Below are 5,081 nucleotides of genomic sequence, written 5' to 3' on the forward strand. Positions count from 1 at the left end.
CAAACCATTTTTCAATGTCGAGTCAGTGTACAAACCAACGAGCACCGGGTAGGTCATGATAAACTCATGAACCTAAGTACAAAACATTTATCTGTTAACCAGGATGTCACTTAAGTGAAACTCTGTGAAAAATGAAACTCGTCGATCATATACCAATAAAATTGATTTTTATATCTTATTCCTAAAATAAAGCTATTTTTTCTTACAGTTATTTCCCTCTTGAATCCGTGAATCCAAAGATATTAGTTGGATGAAATTTATAGACGCTTCATAATTACAACACTAATTATTATGAACACGAGAAAAAGTTGTAAACAAACATTTTTTGAGGCTATACGCGCACTGATAAAAGAATACTCACTTTCCTTTGAAGGCTTTAATATAATTTTGGAGGACAGCTAATCAAAATATCTCTTATTTTCATATTTGGTTCCATCATTTTCGCTGCATTTCTGTTATATGTTATTCATTTTTTAACTCTCACAAGCCACGCGACACGAGGCACGAGCTTCTTGTATGTACGGAAAGTTCGGGCGTTAGTGTTGTGCGAATTAATGCAAGGCGGTAATTTTTTTTAATGCATTTCAATTTTTAGGCATAAAACTCATGCTACAATTATTTTAGGTTAGAATTTTTAGCTGTACGAGCAAAATAATTATAGGAAATATGCTGTTTAATCATGACTGCTAGAATGTTTAGCAAATGATTATAGAATTATCTACCAAATTTTCTGTCTGTAGGAGACAGAAGGTTTATATGCCTTAGCTATTTAGTTTGCAGTTGTACCTAAACTTTATTGCAAATTCAGCTATATCTCACCAGCAATAAATTTCTAGCTACAACAGCTATACCATTTTTTTCAGTGTATTATCAAATTCAACTATTTTAATAAATTTCAAATAATTTGCTGGAAATTTAATTGTTTGTTATTAAATATTAATTCTTTTAACTAAAAAGGAATATTCCTATTTCTGGTTCTACGTATATTCATATTTCAAATAAAAAATTTATCTTTTTTAATTGAAAACGTCAATATTTGTTTCAAAATTGATCTTTTTGATTGAAGATTGAACTATTTTATTAAACATTTAATTGGACAACTTTACGATGAAAAAGTATATTTATAATTGAAAATTAATTTTTTTAGTTGAAAACTCGTCTCTTTGGTAGAAAAATAATTTTCTTTGTTAAAATCTTATCTTATTTATTGAGGATTCAATTATTTTCTTGATTTTTTTTGTATATTAAAAATTAATGCCTTTAAGAAAAATTTGCTTTATGTCATTGTTGCTTAAAAACTAATCGTCTTTTGTGGAGAATTAATTTTATGGGTAAAAAATTGATCTGTTGTTTATTATTTTTAACACAGATGTCCAAATTCGACTTTTTATTGTCTTATATGGGAAAAAAACCGTCTCGCGTAATTGACTAGAAAAAGAATTTTATCGTTGAGAGATTCTGCTAAATAATGTATGAAAATAATTTTTATAATTTTGTTCTTGGCTTGAATCTTAATTTAGTTGAAAAAAATTTACATCTGTATAAGGTTTCTTACCATTTATAATAATAAATTTCGTACAAACAGATTATCTGAAAAATAAAAAAAAGGAATAAAATAATAAAAAATGTAATATAATTACATATATGCAACTGAAAAAATAATTTGTAAGCAACTTTTACGATTGAAAATTGTTTCATTAAATAAAAAATTGATGACAAAACTTTTTCGACTACATTTGTATTGTTTTCTCAATTGTACTTCTTTAAAATAAAATAATGTTTTAAGATTGCTGCAAGATTTATCAATAGTTGTTAATAACATTACACAAAATTTAAAGTTGAAAATAAGTAATTTTAATTTTTTATTATTTCACAACTAAGATATTAATCAAAAAATAATGCTTCCAATTGTAAAACTGCGTACCTACAAGATATTGCGTACTTTTCACAAATTAAATAAAACCCTGTGATGAAAGCCACCATTGTGTGCTGAAACGTTTAAAATAATTTAATTAGTTTTAATTCACCTGACTTTGTTTATTTATTTTTAAAAATTTCTTTAATATAAAATTAATCTTTGTGACTGAAAATTCATCTTTTTTGATCAAACTTGTACTGTTTGATTCTGCTAAATGATGTGTAGAACCTGCCTGATTTTAACTGAATTATATTTTGTTTAAAACACTTTTTATAATATTGTTCTTGCATTGAAAATTAATTAATTTGCCAATTCTATTATTTGTTTTAGAAAATTTTTTAAATAGAAAATTAATCTTTCTGTTTGAAAATTCGTCTTTTTTGTTAAAAATATTACTATTTGATGTCAAGTTCATCTGTTTTAATTAAAATTGGAAATAATCTTTAAAAAAATTTATTTTTTTCATTGAATATTAATTTTTATAAACTAAAAACTGTATTATTCTATTTTTGTTTAAACTATGATATTTTTAAATGAAACTTCATCTTTTTAGTTAAAACTTTTACTATTTGGTGTCAAGTTCATCTGTTTTAATTAAATTCTTAAATAACCTGTAGAAATTGTCATTTTTTTATTGAATATTAACTTTTGTAAACTAAAAACTTAATTATTCTATTTTTGTTTAAAATTTTATATTTTTATTGAAACTTTATATTTTTAGTTAAAAATTATTTTATGGGTGAAAAATTAATCTGTTTTTTATTATTCTTAACATAGATGTCCAAATTCGATTTTTTTTTGTCTTAGATCGAAAAAAAGCGTCGTGCATAATTTACTATAAAACAATTTTAATCGCTCAGGGATTCTGATAAATATAATGTGTAGAACCTGCCTGATTTTAAGTGAATTCTATCTTATTTTAAATACTTTATATATTACTGTACTTGGATTAAAAATTAATTTAGTTGAAAATTGTATTATTTGTTAAAAAAGATTTTTTTAAATAGAAAATTAATCTTTGTGATTGAAAATTCATCTTTTTTGTTAAAACTTTTAATATTTGGTGTCAAATTCGCCTGTTTTGGTTAAAATTTTAAATAACCTGTCGAAAATTTTCTTTTTTTCGATTGAATATTAACTTTTATATACTAAAAACTGCATTATTCTATTGTTATTCAAAATTTGATATTTTTTATTGAAACTTGATCTTTTTTAGTTAAAAATAGTATTATTTGTTTGAAAATTCCCGTATTTTGTTGAAAATTTGTTTTTTTTTTTTTGTTAAAAATATAAAACTTCTCCCTTGAAAATTCATCTTTTTGATTCAGAAATCACCTATTTTTTTGTAAGTTCTTTTTTAGTTTGTCCGAAACTAATTTCTTGCCGACCATTGGGTGATAATGAAAGTGCCCGTACATCCCTATAGTATGTGTCTGTTGTTAGAGGTTTTCAAAATTGTGTTTTTATAAAATAAAGATTAAGTATTTGCCAAAATTGTCGGCAAATATGAAGACCCGATACACCCATAAAACTGAACATAATTCATTCAATCCCACATTTCTTAAACCATATATTATTTAAAAGCACATAAAACAATGGAAGCCTATATATTTTATGTAGCTATTTTGTGGTAAAGGTGAAGATTCTGATATTGAGTAAAGTTAGTGTAACATTGGTGTATTTTTAGTTATAAGTTAATGTTTTAGTTATTATTTGCATTCAATATAAACATTAACATTAAGTATTATTCCTGTGATGCATGGAATTTGTTATAAAATTTCATTGCTAATATAAAATGCGGTAGCAACTTATTGAGATTTTGAGGTTAATATTACATTTTGCAATTCAAGAGCGAACTGCTCGCAGTTAAAAAATGTATCAAAAAGACGTAGGATGAAAACATTAAAACTTATTTTTTATTTTAATCCTGATTAAAATAGTTTCTGTTTTTTCACCAAAAATTTTATAAATTTAAATGAAATTTTTGTGAAATTTTTATGCAAAATTTCACTAATTTTAAATGTATTTCAAACACGGCGTATTTTTTTCGTATTAAGAAAAATGAGTAAAAGCTTAACTTTCGTAAAGTTTTTGTAGTACATTTTCGTAACTTTTCAAAGCAAAACATCATATTCGATCAATTTTTTAAGATATACGAATGGTTTACATTAAAGTGGCAAAAATGATCTAATTCTGCGACCAGCCGTTGGCTCTTGAATTCTAAAATTAATTCCTTGCCTCAAAATCTCAAAAAGTTGTTATCGCATTTTACACCAGCAATGGACTTTGGTAACAAAACTTATAACAAATACCACGCTTCATAGGAATATTACTTAATGTTAATGTTTATATTAATAACCAATAATAGTTTAAACATTAGCTTGTAATCAAAAATATACTAACCCTACAAATAGAAATCTCAGAGTATATGCTAAAGATTCTCAAGGCTCTGAGAAGCTCTGAGAAATTCTCCACAGGCACTCAGGTAGATATATTTAATGGTCCAAATAGCTCCTTTAAATGATTTGAAGATTTTAAAATGTCCTCTCCGAAATTGAAATAAAAATACGATCATGAATAACAAGCAGAGAGGCTTAAATTGAAAGAAGCATTCGATTACAAATAACAAGCAGAGGCCCTGTATTGCGGCGGTACGGGTGGCAAGGTGGTGGCAAAGATATTCTTTGGTGGTGATGAAGGAGAAGCGTTGATTCGTATTATCGACTTTGAATTTCGATTCGATTATTATTCCCAACAGTGATCCAAAAATAGTTGCGCATGCTTGAACTGTGCGGCGCTGATTGGCTCTAGTTCGCGTACGTATTTAAAAATCAAGTACAGGCGCTGACCGTAGCCAATGAAAGTCACTTAAATCCAAGCAAGCGCAGATCAAGGCAGCTCCATTGGGATCATTGACTTTAAGGGCATGTGACACAGCTAAATACCTATATTACCAACCTCACTTTTTCAGTACACTGAATTTTTTTTTAAACCTAAGAACTTTTGTTATAAATAAAATATCGAGCTGAAACTTTGGAAAATGTATTAGAGTACAATAAACTACGTTTAGGTACTGCATTTTGGTAGGAACTTCACTGAAAATTATTTTATCTTTTTTCTGAACCTCGACATTTTTTGAACGTTCGAACTTTTTTTATACATA

This window comes from Belonocnema kinseyi, chromosome 9 (genome assembly GCF_010883055.1).
Source record: "Belonocnema kinseyi isolate 2016_QV_RU_SX_M_011 chromosome 9, B_treatae_v1, whole genome shotgun sequence".
NCBI lineage: Eukaryota > Metazoa > Arthropoda > Insecta > Hymenoptera > Cynipidae > Belonocnema > Belonocnema kinseyi.